The sequence below is a fragment of the Lissotriton vulgaris genome, chromosome 12, assembly GCF_964263255.1.
Source record: "Lissotriton vulgaris chromosome 12, aLisVul1.2, whole genome shotgun sequence".
Classification (NCBI taxonomy): Eukaryota; Metazoa; Chordata; class Amphibia; order Caudata; family Salamandridae; genus Lissotriton; species Lissotriton vulgaris.
This window is the reverse complement of record NC_141700.1, coordinates 292,067,815-292,084,668: the sequence shown is the minus strand read 5'-3', so window position 1 is coordinate 292,084,668 and position 16,854 is coordinate 292,067,815.

Below are 16,854 nucleotides of genomic sequence, written 5' to 3'. Positions count from 1 at the left end.
GAGAGAGGTAAGGGTTGAGCACAGGGAACGCCTTCTAACGGGTTACTTGCTGACACTAAATTTTCAGTCATGTTGGGGCTGTCAGCTAGTGTGTGATCCCTGGATTGCGTTGGGGTAGCTACTATAGGATTGGGTGAAGCGGATAAGCTCCTTTCCATACGTTCTATCTCCCCAGATACCTTCCTAAACATCAAATCAATTGCAGTGTTTTTTTTTACTTTGTTGGGAGCTAGAATGTTTGTTTTGGCCAGAGTTTGTTTAGGAGTTTCAACTAGGTATGCTTTGCTCATAGCCGAGCGTGTTTTAGGGTGATTAGACATAGTGAATGTAATTTTAGACTAGCTCTTATCCTCCCCCAAAGAGCCGTCCAAGCTTCCTTCTTACGGGTGGCTAAATATATCTAATACTATATTTACTATATTTTCCCCAACCCCCCTCCTCCTAGTTGAACAGCTGAGTATCAACAAGCTCATTTGTCCTATCAGGCACAGGCGGCCAGTCCAAGTTCAACAGTACCTGTCACAATAGTCCGTGTCAAGGGGGGTGGCCCGTCCCGTCCCTGGTCGTCCCCGGACGGCCACAGACGGCCCGCCCTCTGCCCGGGCTCCGCCCACGCGCGTCCCGTGACGCAGGAGGAGCGGCTGTTCTTTATGCGCCTCCTGGCGCTAGCAAGTGACGCAGCAAGCGGCGTCCACGGGTCCTCGCAAGGGACGCTGGGCAATGTAGGCAGGCTGTGGCGGTGAACGCTCCCCCCTCTCGGCGGCCGCTATGGCAGGTGCGGCGGCGGGGGAGAGCAAAGCAAGGAACGTGGCTGCCAGCAAGACCTCTCGGGTAGGTGGTACGTTTTGGCAATACTCCCGGTCAGTTCATGGCCCCCGCTCCCCAACAGGAGCGGCTGTTCTTTATGCGCCTCCTGGAGCTAGCAAGTGACGCAGCAAGCGGCGTCCACTGGCCCTCGCAAGGGACGCTGGGCAATGTAGGCAGGCTGTGGCGGTGAACGCTCCCCCCTCTCGGCGGCCGCTATGGCAGGTGCGGCGGCGGGGGAGAGCAAAGCAAGGAACGTGGCTGCCAGCAAGACCTCTCGGGTAGGTGGTACGTTTTGGCAATCCTCCCGGTCAGTTTGTGGCCCCCGCTCCCCGACAGGAGCGACTGTTCTTTATGCGCCTCCTGGCGCTAGCAAGTGACGCAGCAAGCGGCGTCCACGGGCCCTCGCAAGGGACGCTGGGCAATGTAGGCAGGCTGTGGCGGTGAACGCTCTCCCCTCTCGGCGGCCGCTATGGCAGGTGCGGCGGCGGGGCAGAGCAAAGCAAGGAACGTGGCTGCCAGCAAGACCTCTCGGGTAGGTGGTACGTTTTGGCAATACTCCCGGTCAGTTCGTGGCCCCCGCTCCCCGACAGGAGCAGCTGTTCTTTATGTGCCTCCTGGCGCTAGCAAGTGACGCAGCAAGCGGCATCCACAGGCCCTCGCAAGGGACGCTGGGCAATGTAGGCAGGCTGTGGCGGTGAACGCTCCACCCTCTCGGCGGCCGCTATGGCAGGTGTGGCGGTGGGGGAGAGCAAAGCAAGGAACGTGGCTGCCAGCAAGACCTCTGGGGTAGGTGGTACATTTTGGCAATACTCCCGGTCAGTTCGTGGCCCCCGCTCCCAGACAGGAGCGGCTGTTCTTTATGCGCCTCCTGGTGCTAGCAAGTATTTATTTATTTATTTAATGCATTTTTATAAAGCACAGACTTTACCCGAAGGTGTCAGAGCGCTGTACAATAGAACCAGTTACGTTACATGAGAGAAATATTACAAAATAGAACGTACAAAAATAGCAAGACAGAATCGGACACAGCAGGCAAGAGGAACACAATATCAAACACAGCAAGCAAAGAAAGTACAAAAATAATTAAATATTACAAATTTACAATGACTAACGGATTCTCTGGCGGGGTCTAAGAATGAAGGAATTATTGGATGATTATTGGATGAGCGTGTGACCCGCAGGTCAGGTAGTTTCAACACAGGAGAGCTAACTCAATGTTTCATCTCATTTTAATAACACATTTCATAGGGTTGGCTGATAAACATATTTTAGCTGAGCACCGGGTAAAGCGTCAGTTCGTGTTCTGTTCTGCTTGAGTGATCCGTGTATATTGTGGTTTTGCACTCACCTTGCAGCTTCTGGTTTTCGCTGCTCAGGTTGGTAACTTTCTGCTCAAAACCGAGGATTTCGTGCAGCCGCTTTGCGAGGGCCCCTTTCAGGATGTCCGTCTGGTTGCGGAAGGCGCCCAGCTCCTGGTGACCTTCAAACGATTCTTATTGTCTGGCATCCTGAAGTAATACTAGACACATTCAGCACGTATTAAGTTCTACAGCGCTGGTGGCGTCTAGTGTGAAATTCTTTCTTGGCACATTCCCCCATGACCTTCTAAAAGCACACGCGGTGTTTGGTGCTGCATTTCTTTTGTTTTCCAAAGCGTGGCTGCGGGCAGATTTGTGCTTTTGTTTAAAGCATTAGTGTTAATCGCAACTCGTGAGAGGCTCTGCAATTAACACAAATATTTAAACAAAAGCACTCAATGAACCCCACAGCCGCAGTCTAGAAAACAAAAGGCATTTAGCAAGAGGGAGCACTTGCTAAATGCAGCGGCGGCGCGAATGCTCTTGGGGATTTGTGTGCGCCACAGACCTGCGCGCTCCGGTGCACAGAGGTGCGCGGGCGCCCAGGCGCGCGGCTTCGTGGGAACACTGATCGAGAGGGGCGGTAAAGCCCCAGGCAGTGGATAACGCCAGGCGTAAAATTAATGTGGAGATGGTGCGCTTTTGTCGGCACTTGGGGTTTGCAAGGATATGGCACCGGGACTTGCGATACGACGCACCGGAATTGTTTAGAGGGGACGGGGTCCACCTCTCCCATTTGGGGATGGACTTGTATCTTTTGGGATTGCGGGAAGTGTTGTCGCGGATATTGGGGGTGCGTCGGGAATGAGGAGTTGAGGGGTGACGGATCTGGGCATAGGTTCCGGGGAGGGGGGGCAGGAAAAGGTGTAGGCGGTGTAGGCACCTACCCATCCGCCTTTTCCTGGGTGGCAGAGTTGTTGTTGAAGTTGGCCAAGTTTAGCTGGAGTTTGGCAGTTTATCGTTAAGTTGGGAAGTTGGGGAGCGGGGAAACGTTAAGCGGTTGGGAAGTTTACATTAGAGGGCCGTTAGTTACAGTTGCAGGAAGGCAAATAGGATTGTAGGTCTTGGGAGGGTAGGAGTTAATTCTAGGTGAGAAGGTTGTGTATTATTTAATGTATTGCAATTTATGTATTGTATGATGCAGGGTGGGGGGTTTTATTATGTGGAGATTGTAGGGGTGGGGGGAGGAAAGGTCAAAGGTGGTCAGGTAATTCGATGTTTAGAGAGGGTTTAGTTTTGTAAGGCGAATTGCCAGTTTAATAAAGTGTGATGTGCACCTGTTTCAATAAAGCGACCGTTTACACACAAAAATGGGTGTCGGTGTTGCTTGCCCCCCTTTCCTCCCTCCCAATGTGTCTTGTGAGGGTGGCCATCTTATGGTTAGGCATACAGTTCTTTCTCCATGCTTATATATATATTTTATCCCTCATACTCAACACAAACATTAATTATACTGATTAATTATAATTGTGCACTGTTACAGTCCTATTTTCCTCAATTTACATATTTTTGTGCCCCTAACTCTTTATGATCTTTATTTATACTGGATTTACTGTTATAGTCCTAATTAAAAGGATTGACTAAGTCTCACCTGGACATCTAAATATGGCAGACCTGTTCACGGGTACTAGTATATGGAAATAGGTGGCATTTCCATACCTTATCGAGGTAGTCCTATTAATATATACCCTGTATATTGCAACAGACGTGGTGTTGGTCTCCATAAAGAGAGGGATGTCTATGCTAAAGATGAACAAACCTATTATTCTCTCCCATTCTTCCCTATTGTTTAGTCTGTGATTGTAAGTGCTAAATCTGGACATAAAGTATTGTTCTCTTTGGTTTCCCTCTTTCTCTAAATTGCCCACATGGTGTTCCTTGTATTTTTTCCAATATAAACCACTTAAAAATGCATCCTCCCTTGACAGAGTTTCAACCAAAAAGGAAAAAGAGTGTGAACCTCTCAACTAAGAAATTAAGAAATGTTAGGATGGGAATCGGAAGAGGTGCTAAGAGTTCCCTCTGGTGCAAATAAAAAGCCCATGGTAAATGCATGTAGAGAAGGGGTGTGCCTCAGAGAAAGTGTCCAATACTGGAACAAACTTAGATCCACAGGGAATGCATCACCACCACCCAGAAGTATGGTGGAGGAAGTTGCCTATAGAACTCGAACCAGGATTGAATAGGGAGCGCCCTAGGAACCAATGTTGCACCCCTTATGCAGAAGGACCAGATGTCAATCAAGGAGAGGTTTGTCTAAAATTAAACCAGGAATATGGGGTAAAAATGAATACACTTTGCCATTCTCTCTGAGAGCACAGACCCATACAATGGCAGAGAAAACAATCAAACTGGAGCAGGTACTGCGCCGATAGTTCCAACTCCATCTGGAGAGAAACTTCGCCTGTTGCACAAATACGGATAATGTTCTGATTTGAAAATTTGCCGCATAAGCCACTTTGGCCGGTAGCTCTTGTCTGCATGTTTTAATGGAACACATGCATGACTAAAACTGGTTGCAGTAGATATTCTCAAACCCTGACGGAGAACGCGTCCATTTACCTTGATTCCTCTGGGTCCAACTCCCCTTAAAGAAATTGTAGAAAGATATCTTTTGGTTTCTCTCCCGCTTGGATTACTGTAACAGCTTATATTTGACTATCATGAAGAAACATCTTAACAGATTACAGATGGTGCAGAACGCAACGGCTAGGCTGCTCATAGGCACCCCGAGGTTTGTGTCGGTTAGAAATTGGCTAAGCCATCTTCACTGACTCCCGGTTAAACAATGGGCCCAATTCAAGGCACCCTGCTGTGTTTTCAAAGCCCTGAGGGGGACTGGCCTGGAAGATCTTACAAAACACTTCCATTGGTATGTTCCTGGAAGAGCATTGCACTCAATGGATGCGAAGAGGGTGGCCGTTCCAAACACTAAAAAGGCGAACAGGGGCGGGAAGAGCTTTGTCTTCAGAGCCACCTCTGCCTGGATTGACCTTCCGCTCTATCTAAGGTCTGCCACGGAATTTCTATAATTTAGAAAAGGCCTGAAAACATGGTTGTTTCCAGTTTAGCCATAGATCCGCTTTCAGGTTTGGACGCTCTCAGTGCACAGCGCCAGGACACCTTTGGGTAGCAGCACGCTTTACAAACTTAAATAACATAACATAACAAACAACCTCACGTCCTGAAGATGGTCTGACAGTCTTATTGCCAACACAGACCGAAACGTCGACCGCAACATCTATTTCTTCAAACATTTGTTGATCTTAAGGAACCGTTTTCTGTTTTATCAGATCGTTTTCCTTGGTTGTCTTATGGAATAGATGTACACATAGTTGCTTTGCAGGTTAATTTGTGACACCTCTAGCATTATGTTTGGTTAAATCTGATGGTATCTCCCTTGGTCTTATTTGTGTATATATTAAATATATGTTTTTTGAAGAAAACATTGCCCTGTGTTACCCAATTTATGTCTGTGAGAAAATTGTCCACTTAAAAAATAATTATTTCTCTCCTTTTTTGCTTGATTAATTAGTAGTTCACCACTAATCAGGATTGAACAAAAAGAGATTTCTCTACAAACAACTATTGAACTAACTTTATAAACAAAATCCATTGTAGGCACTTTTCAACTTATTTCCAGCTTCATTGCCCAAGCCTCCAAGGGTATATTGGGTTTGCCCACTCCTTTTGATACGATATGCGCCGATAGTGAAGCCTCATGAGCGCAGTGTTACAATAGTGAGGAGACTGGCTGGCCAAAGAGCCAATCCTGTGGGGGACGGGAGCTGCCACCTTTAATGCAGTACAAAAAACAGGTAGTGGTGGGATGAGATGTGAAAAAGAGAAAGGCACGACAGAGCATTTGACTTTGAGTGAAAAGAAAATCACAGCACTTCAATACTCGTTGCCACAGGCCCGAGCACTTTCCCAGGCTCCTTTGATAGTCAATTGGTTGCAAAATGTTTTTTTTCCAAGGAGCAAAAGTTGCAATTTAATTAAAAAACAAGCATTAGGAATGCATTAGGGCTCGGGTTTGTTTGAGTTAGAGATAATGGCATTGTAAATGGCAATGTGTTTTAGTCATGTGTTTTGGAGTGGAAGCATGTGGTGTGTGTTGGAGATATGTGTGTTGGATTGGAATGTTATCAATGGTGGCATGCTGCACTTTAACGCATTATCTTTAAAAGGTAAAGTGCAGCATAGTGCGATAGGTACAATATTAATTGGTGGATGCACTCACTGTCACTCGCACTCACTCTGCACTCACTGTCACTCGCACTCACTCTGCACTCACTGTCACTCTGCACTCACTGTCATTCTGCACTCACTGTTATTCTGCACTTACTCTGCACTCACTGTCACTCTCGCACTCACTCTGCACTCACTGTTGCTCTCACACTCACTCTGCACACACTCACTCTGCACTCAGTCTGCACTCACATGCACTCTTCACTCACTGTCAATCACACTCACTCTGCACTCACTGTCACTCTCGCACTCACTCTGCACTCACTGTCACTCTTGCACTCACTCTGCACTCACTGTCACTCTCGCACTCACTCTGCACTCACTGTCACTCCGCACTCACTCTGCACTCACAGTCACTCTCGCATTCACTCTGCACTCACAGTAACTCTCGCCCTCACTCTGCACTCACTACACACTGTTCACCCTGCACACTCACACTGTTTACCCTGCACACTCACACACTGCAGTCACTGTGACCAGTGCCTATGTGTGCACGCAGTGCCGGTGTGTGTGAGCAGCCTGTGTGTGTATGTAGTGCCTGTGTGTGTGAACAGTGTGTGTGTGTGTGTGTGAACAGTGTCTGTGTGTGTGAACAGTGTCTGTGTGTGTGAACAGTGTCTGTGTGTGTGAACAGTGTCTGTGTGCGAGCAGTGTCTGTGTGTGAACAGTGCCTGTGTGTGAGAAGTGCCTGTGTGTGTGAGAAGTGCCTGTGTGTGTGAGAAGTGCCTGTGTGTGATCAGTGCGCCTGTGTGTGTGTGCGCAGTGCCGGTGTGTGTATGTAGTGCCTGTATGTGTAAACAGTACCTATGTGTGCGCGCAGTGGCGGTGTGTGTGAGCAGCCTGTGTGTGTATGTACTGCCTGTGTGTGTGAACAGTGCCTATGTGTGCACGCAGTGCCGGTGTGTGTGAGCAGCCTGTGTGTATGTAGTGCCTGTGTGTGCAAACAGTGCCTGTGTGTGTGAACAGTGTCTTTGTGTGTGAACAGTGTCTGTGAGTGTGAGCAGTGTCTGTGTGTGAGCAGTGTCTGTGTGTGTGAGCAGCCTGTGTGTGTATGTACTGCCTGTGTGTGTGAACAGTGCCTATGTGTGCACGCAGTGCCGGTGTGTGTGAGCAGCCTGTGTGTATGTAGTGCCTGTGTGTGTGAACAGTGTCTGTGTGTGTGAACAGTGTCTGTGTGTGTGAACAGTGTCTGTGAGTGTGAGCAGTGTCTGTGTGTGAGCAGTGTCTGTGTGCGAGCAGTGTCTGTGTGCGAGCAGTGTCTGTGTGTGAACAGTGCCTATGTGTGAGAAGTGCCTGTGTGTGTGAGAAGTGCCTTTGTGTGTGAGAAGTGCCTGTGTGTGTGAGAAGTGCCTGTGTGTGTGAGCAGTGTCCATGTCTGTCAACAGTGTCTGTATGTGTGAGCAGTGCCTGTGTATCCCTGCACCTAAAATCAACCTACTTGTCATGAGGCCCAAGGTTAGACACACAAGCACAACAGTTGCAACTCGGCTGCTCTGACCCTCCATGCAGAAACACATTCCTTCTCTCGGAGGTTTGGTTTTGTTGCTGAACAAGACATGAGCCCCTTTGATGAGATGAGGAGAATACGGCAAAATGTGGGACTGTTCGTAAGCCAGTGAAAAGAATTCCGTTCCGTACGTTACTGTCTCCAATACAAACGCACTTACATACTTTGTGGGGTAATGAAGACTGTGTGTCTCATTGTCGGCGCACGACCAAGCCAGATCTTCAAAGGCCAACACTTACACATGAAAGGATGCAGACGAACGCGCACCCACCAAACTCACTGCAGACTGGTGAATGCGCCCCGAACATCTGGGTTCAATTACCGCGGCACCCTGACAGCTCGTGATTGACAATTTATTGCACTCCCCTGCGCGTAACCGCACAGAATATGCAGGAAGTGCACAAACTGAAATCCATATGGCCTATTGCGTGAAGGCTACTAGAAACACAGCACTGCGAGGACCAATTAGCATGCAGATGCCAAAATAAACTACGGAAAAATCTCATGCAGTGAGGAATTTTTACTTCACTATTCTGAGCCCCGTAACAAGACGGCTCGGAGCGCCGCCCCACTTCTGACGAAGTGGTGACGTAGGCCGAGCCCTAAACATGTTTTTTAATATGGCTGAAAAAAGAGTCAACCCTTTCTTCAGCCAATCGCATTTTCTGTGTCGCAATTTTAAATGGCAAAGAGACACAAAAGTGTTAATTATTTCAAGCCGACCCAGCAACTTTAAGAAATGCTTATAAATCATCGACTACTGCTTAGATTTACACTAAAAAAATTAAAGCATGCTTTCTTAGTAAAGTTTTATTTTCATGACAAGTTTGGCATGATTCCTTTCATCATGGTTTGTCCAGCGTGATCTGCACTCAAACCACCCCAACCCTCTCTCAAAAGCACCTGCCAAATTCCTGAATGCTCCTTTGAGACAACAATCCTAGGCCCGTAAAAAGCATACTGCTCCAATGTGGGGAAGCGATGCCAGGCCACATCCAAATCAGACTTGACTGTTCCAATGGGATAGCATATAACTGGATCCAAGTCAAGTTTGACTTTTCCAAGGGGAAAGAGATTCAGGGATCCAATAGCCAATTCAGAATCAACTGTTCAGGAATCAAATCAGGGTGTATATTTTCAATGTGAATGGGGGGGAGGTGGGGGGGGGGGGGGATTGCCAAGGACCAGTACCCAGAATCAAGCTCTTCTGTTCTGCAGAGGTTTAACGTTGCTAGGACCCGAAAGAGGCTGAACTCTTCCAGGGGGTGGGGTGGGGCAAGCAGGACTCAGATCAAAAGACAAAAACTGAAATCAGGATAGACTGGTCCATGGGGTTGGGAAAACAGTGTCTATGACTCAAATCAGGCTGGTCTGTTGCAGTAGTGGTAATGCAATGCCAAGATCCATGACTAAGGACCATGGTTTGACTGGACTATTCCAGTAAGGGAAGAGATGGCAGAATTCATGTCCCAGTATCCAAATCAATCACGACTGTTTCAGTGAAGAGAAGAGATATGAGGCACCGCAATTAATGCCTACTTCAGAATGACTGTTCTAAGGGGTTGCAGTAGTTGATGCCAAGACACAGGACCCAAATCAGGCTGGGCTGGTCCATTGAAGGCAGGGACCTTCAGTCCGAAATCAAGTAGAATTGCTCAACTGGTGAGGAGGGATGCCATAAACTAGGACCCTATAACCAAGTCAGACACGACTGTGCTATTGAGTTGGGGAAATCAGGCTGCACTATTCTAGTGGTGGGATGGATATGCCAGGAACCAGAATGCACCCCATAAATTAGGTTGAACTATTCCAATGAGGGAAGGGAGGATCCAGGACAAACCACTCCGGACTGAAATCAGTCTGAACTGTTCCAATGGGGGTAAAAGGATGCCAGGGCCCAATTCTGGCTGGACTGTTCCAATGAGAAGGAATTAATTACAGAACTCACAAACCAGTCCCCAAATCATATTGAATTGTACCAATGACAGGAGGGATGCCAGCACTCAGATCCTCTGCTGACTTTTCCAAAAGGGGGAGGGATGCCAGAACTCAGGAACCAAATCAGGCTGGACCGTTCCAATGGATGGGTGGAGCAATGCCACTTCCCATGAACCAGGACCCAAAGTGGGTTGGACTGCTCAGGTGGGGAGAGGAATGCTGCCAGCACTCAGGAACCAGGCCCAAAAGCAGGGTGGACGGTTTGGAGGTTTGGAGTGCTTTGGAGGGATGCAATGGCAGTACCCATGACCCAAAGAAAGCTGTACTGTTCTAATTGAGGGGATAGGGACGCCAGGGCCCATATCAGGCTGCACTATTTCAATGAGGCGGGGATCCCAGGACCCAAATGAGGTTGGACTTCTCTACTGGGTGAAGAAATGCCAGGACCCAAAACCAAATGAGGTGGGTCTGTTCCATTGTGGAGGTGCCAGCATCCAGGAAACAAATCAGACTGTGCTATGTGGCTCAGTTAGGCCCGTGAAGAAACACTGCCATTTTAACATGCACATGTTTCTTAAGTTGCTTTCTCTTTCACATGATGACTTTTGACACACATTTGCTTGTGTGACAGTGCAGGGGTAGTTTCTCCAAAGCCACCTTGCTTACAAAACCATTTTGCAAGTACACTATCACAACACCTTGAACATTTTGTACAAGGCCTTGACACAAATTGTGCAAATGTGTTTTTTCATTCATGGGGCGGAGTTGCCAACAAAGAGGCAATAAACAATGTCAGCTCACCAGAAGCATTGACACAGAAGCATGTATGCCATTGTTATAAATACTCATGCTCTTCTGTGCTCAAATTAGAGGTGCACTCAGCTGTCGTCGCTGTGTTGGCATTTCAGCTTAGCTGGTTCCTGTTTGTCCCTTTTCGAGAAGGGATGCCCAACCTGTGACCAAGACAGGGGCCTACATGCCTTGCCTTCAGGTAAAGGGGAGGTAGATAATCTTGTAGGGGATTCTTGGAAGAGCGCACACACACCCTAGACATCTAGGTTGTGGGAAATCATAGTAGGAGTACACTGTACTCAGTTCTTGCATGCCAGCATATTTACACTATTTTAGCACGAGGTAGGGATTGTTCATTCTCTTCACCGTCCTTATACTACTGATCATTTTTGTCTGCTAGTGTCTATGGATTATTGCAGTGCATATATTTTGTACAAGAATCGAAATGGTTCAATAAATATTGAAAACGTCCCTTAGTGTATGTGTTGTATATCTCTCAAAGAGCACATGAGTAACAGCTAAAAGGTTCTAGATCGGTTACCATGCTTCCTGGGTGGGATCAGGGTTGTCATGTTCTGAGGTTGCCCAAACCATTTGTTACCCATCTAGGTTTAGGGGACTTATGGTGGCACTGTGAGCTAATTGGTCTGTAGGCCAAGATATCTTGAGGGGATAAATAAAATCAGTCTGGCACCATCTCAACGTTTATGTTGTCCAAGAAACGAACAGTTCCTGCTAGAAAGTGGAAACCGTACGACAACTGTACTGTTCCAGTGGGAGAAGGATGGATGCCAGGACCCAGAACCCAGGAAAGGGATGGAGGGGATGCCAAGACACAGGACCCAAATTAAACCGGACTGTTCCACTGGGAGAAGGGGTGGGGAGGAACGACTGAACTCTGGACCAAAACTGAAATCGGTCTGGACTGTGCAAAAGGGATTGGAATGCCAACACCCAGGACTCAAATTTGGGTGTACTGTTGCAAGGGAGTAAAATGAATCTTTGGACCCAGAAAGAACACCTAAGTCAGGCTGGAATGTTCCAACAGGGGAAGGAATGCCAGGACTCATGGCCCAGAAGCATAATTGGAATGGACTGTTCCACTGGGGGAAGAAATGCCAGAACTGCTGTTCCAGTTTCAATATCAGGCTACACTTTTCCAGAGGGGGAAGGAATTTGAAGAATTAAGATCAACGCCTAAATCATGCTTGACTGCTACAATGGGAGAAAGGAATGAGGGTTGATGCCATTACCCAGCACCCAATTCAGGTTGGGTTTGTCCAATAGGGGCAGGGATCACAGTCTGAAATGCTAAAACTGTTTGGGGAGGATTCCATGACCTAGGACTCAAGAACCAAGTCTGGTTGGAGTGTTCCAATGGGGGGGGGGGGGGCAGGAGGGGGGATGCCAGGACTTAAGACACAAATCAGGCTGCACAATTATAATAGGGAGAGGGGAGTGCCAAGACCCCAAATACAGCACTCATATCAGGCTGGGCTGTTCTAATTAGGAGGATGTATACCAGAACCCAGGGTCCTGTTAAATGAATCAGGCTGGACTGTTGCAAAGGTGGGGGGATGCCAGGACCCAGTCACCATGGACCCAAATCAGCATGGACTCCTCCACTTGGACTTCTTGGGGAAATGGGAGAACGCATGATCCAAATCAGGCTGGAATGTTCCAAAGGGCAGGGTGGGGAGAAAGGATGCCATGGTCCAGGACCAAAGAACCCCAGACCCAAATCAGGAAGGACCATGGGTCTCCACAGGGTAGCACAGGAGCAACCAATAGCTTGATAGCTGGCAGCAGGTAGCTCTTGGGCGATGGAGTCCAACTTAGTATATAATTCAGTGGATGTGGAGTTTAGCAGTGCTGCCTCCTGTGAAGTGCCAGCCAGTCACACCAATGGCAATGCTTCAGGCTCATACTCATTTACAATATGCTCAACAGTAGAGAACCTGCATCATAAGTTATCACCACGTGGTAGAGCCACCTGCTGTTTCATGGTAAAGGATGTCTTGTGCTGTCAGTTGCTCTGTATGTGAGCAAAGGACTGGGTAGCTGTGTAAGAAGAGCAGAGTGGCTTGAGTGCAGGTCTGCAGGAACCAGTGGATGGATGGGCGCTTAATGAAAACAACAGTCTTATGATCTTGTCTCATGAGGCAACGATTGTAACAGTTGTATTTGTTACTACCTCGGGATGATTTGTATTGCTGCCATCATTTCTTCTCCGAAATACTTTTTTTTAGGATAGCTGCATGTCATATCTGGTGTTCATCCAATGGGGTGATTCACAAACGCATTTAAGAACATGGAAACTCATTCTAGAGGAGAACTCTTTTACTCCCTCTTACATGCATTTGTGAGTCAGCACCGAAAAGTTTAAATTCCTATTAGTAACAATGCAAAGAGGGCACAGCTCTTTCTATTTGGACTAATTACATATGACAATTGTACCTGAATATTCCAATTTGAAATGGTTTGGGGACAATTCACAAACGCGAAAATTACGTTAAAGAATGATATTGGGATATTACTTTACATACTCCGGAACACCTTTGTAAATAGACCCCTACATGTGTGTTGCAGTGCCAGCAAATGAAAGATTCAAGACGATTTGAGGGTGTAGCTCTTTTCAAGAGCTCTTTTTAAGTTTGTAGATTCCTCGTGCTTTCAATCGAATAAGAACACTGTTAAACACCTAGGCCTTTGGCTTTGGCCCCCATTTTTTCACCAGTTGCCTTGAGTGGGAATGTCTTTGGTTAACACTATTGTACATTTAAGTTATGTTTCCGGTTGGTTCTTGCTTTCAGAATTGATGTATGTACATGTGAGTAAATGATGGAGAGTAAATAAAAAAATTCCGTTAAGTTTTGGGTAAATGACAAACCGTTACAAAAGCTTCAAGCAGCAGGAAACCTCTGCCTGACAGTAGGTTTCCAACATGACAAATGAGGTCTCTTTCCCTCCTCAGGACTGCCTGTCAGTTAGTAAAGGCCCAGAGGTGGCCAACCCTTGCAGAGGTTACAGGTTTCTGCGGGTTACCAGACAACTGAAGTATACAAGGGGAAAGGTCATGGAGGACCAGTGGTTTTTGTGGGAGAACCTGAGTGCAGCTGGAGTTGGTACTGAGGCCAGCCAACCAACCAACCCCGCCCCCGGTTCTTGCCTTCATTGTTCATTTCCCACACAACCCTACGCACAATGAAACAGCCCTGTCTCAATTGGGTCATGTGTCCTGAATTCTGGGCCCCTGCCCTGATCTCTATATTTCACACAACCTCAAATAAACTGTCCAGCCTGATTTGGCTCCTATATCCCACCACCCCATTAGAACAGTGCATTACAATTTTGGCATTGGGTTCCAGGTCCTGTTGCACTTATTGGAACAGTCCATCCGGATTTGATTCACGATTTCTGGTAATCGTTCAACTTATTGGAACAGTCTAGTCTTGGTTTGGTTCTGGGTTCAGACATTCACCCTTCCCGCTTTGGAAGAGTCCAGCCTGATCTAGGTTATGGATTCTAGTTTCAGGAATCTATTCCAATCCCCATTGGAACAGTTTACCATGATTTTAGGGTCCAGGGTCTTGGAATCACCCTCCCTCCCCCTTTCAAACAGGCCAGCTCCTTTTTGGTCCTTTGTCCTCTAATCCCTTCCCTCCAATTTGTGTATTGACTCTTGTGTCCTAGATCCTGGCAACGCTACAGCCAATCCGTGGTTTTCTCCGCAGTAATCAGTTATGGGATCCTCCCACCTGCACATTGAAACAGTCCAGCCTCATTTGGGCCCTGGGCCCTGATTCCATGGCCTAGGATCATGATTTCATCCACCACATCCCTTATTACCCCCTCCAACTGACTCACTCCAATCTCATTTGTATCCTAGTTCTTGGGTCCTGGTTCCTGTATTTATCTCCCACATCCCACACTGTCAGCTCTCATTGAAATAGTTCAGACTCATTTGTGTCCTAAGTTCTGGTTCCCATGTTGTGGATCCAGTCTTCATCCCCCATAACGCTGACATTCCCTATACCGTTTAAACAGTCCACCCTCATTTGACTCCAGGTTTATGGGTCGCGAACCCTGTCTTCGTCCCCAATATCCCACCCACCCATTGAAAGTTCCAGATTCATTTGGGTCCTCGGTCCTAAGTTTTAAGTCTTGGGTCTCTTCTTTCACTACATCCCATCAATCTCCACCCTCACTGAAGTAGATCAGTCTCACTCCTGTCTTAATCCCCACTTCCCTCAAATCCCCCTCACCCTCACTGAAGCAGTTTAACCTCATTTTCATCCTGGATTATGCACTGTGAGTCCTGTTTTCACCCCTCATGTCACAGCCATTTCAACGATCCAGCCTTATTTAGATACTGGCTCCTGGGCCACAAGTTCTGTTCTAGGTATTATCCCTACAACCCACACACACTTAACTGAAGCAGTCCAACGTTATTTGTGTCCTAGGTTCTGAGTCTTGCCATCCCTCGCCATGTACCATTTTTACAGTCCACCTTGATTGGAGTCCTGGGTCCTGGCACCGCCATTGGAACAGTCCACCTTGATTGGAGTCCTGGGTCCTGGCACCGCCTTTGAAATAGTCCAGCCTAATTGAATTCCTGAGTCCTGGGTGCCTGTATTCCTTCTTCCACCTATTGAATAGTCCAGCATTATTTTGGCCCAGGGTCATTGCATTCCTCCCAAATAGGAACAGTCTAGTCTGATATGGGTCATGGGTCCTGAGTCTTCAGTGCTGGTGTTGCTTCCCTATTGGAAAAATGCAGACTGATTTAGTTCCTGGGACCTGGTATCTCTTCAAACCAGCTTGATTTGGGTACTATGTTTTGGCATCTACCCCTTATTGAAACAGTCCAATCTGATTTGGTTTTGGGCCATGGCATCACTCTTCTACAATATAACATTTCAACCATATTTGGGCCCTGTGTCATGGGTTTTGACATTCCTTCACCTACCTGTTGGAACAGTCTAGCCTGACTTGGGGAACTGAGTCCTGGTATCCCTTCTCTCACTGGGGAATTGAGTACTTAGTCACTCTACACTATTTAGGGCTTTATAAATGTAGTGTGGATTGGATTGGAACCATTCAGCCTGATTAGTGTAGAGGTTCTAGTCATCGCTCCACACCATTGGACCAGTCCAACCTAATTTGGGTCCTGGGTTATTTCTCTTTGAATCTCTTTCCCCCTAGAAAATCCCCTCTGGATCCTGGCATCCATGCCCCTCCCACACAGAACATTCCACCCTGCTATGGATTCAGGGTTCTGGTATAATTCCACCCACCTCCACTGGAACTGTTCAGATTGCTTTGGGTCCTGGTTTGCTGGCCCTATCATAGTTTTCTTTACTGGAAATGTTCAGTCTTGTTAGGGTGCTGGGTTCTGGAATTCATTACCCCACACGGATTTGTCCTGCCTTATTTGGGTCCTGGCATTCTGTCCCCTATTGGAAAGTCTGTCCTGATTTGGGTCCTGGCTGAAGGCATTCCATAATCTTCTACTGGATCAATCCAGCCTGATTTGGTGTTGGTTCCTGGTTACAATCTTTGGTCCTGGCATCCATCTCCCCTACATTTAATTCTGCAGTCTGGTTTGGAGCCTGCACCCTAATATCCCGTTTCTTTTTGGGAAAGATGCACCTGATTTCAGCTCATGGTCCATAATCTGGCAATTCGTCCTGAAGAAGAACAAACATGCTTGGTTTGGGTGTGTGGACCTTGGTCTTGGGTCGTAGGCTCCCTCCCTAATTGGAAGATTCCAGTCTTATGTGAGTCCTGGATCCTGACATTTCCCCCCTCCTTTCATTCAAACAATCCAACCTTCTTTCAGTCCAGAGTCTTCAATCCTTTTTGCACCCTGCCCTCATTTCAACAGTACAATATGATTTGGGTACTTGATCCTGGGTCCATCCATCTCCACCTTCTTTTGGAACAGTCCAGCCTGATTTTGGTCCAGGATTCCTTCCACCAACTGAAACATTCCAGCTTGGGCCCTGGTTCTGGTGCTTCCCCCCTCCCGGGAGTGTGTATCCTACTTTGGATCCTTGAGCTCCAAGTCCAAGCATCCATTACCCCCAATTAAACAATCCAGCCTGATTTAGACCTCGGGTGCTGGGCCCTATTCTCCTTTATTCATTCGAATAATACAGCCTGATATGGGTTCTTGCATATCTCTGTCCTCCCATTGGA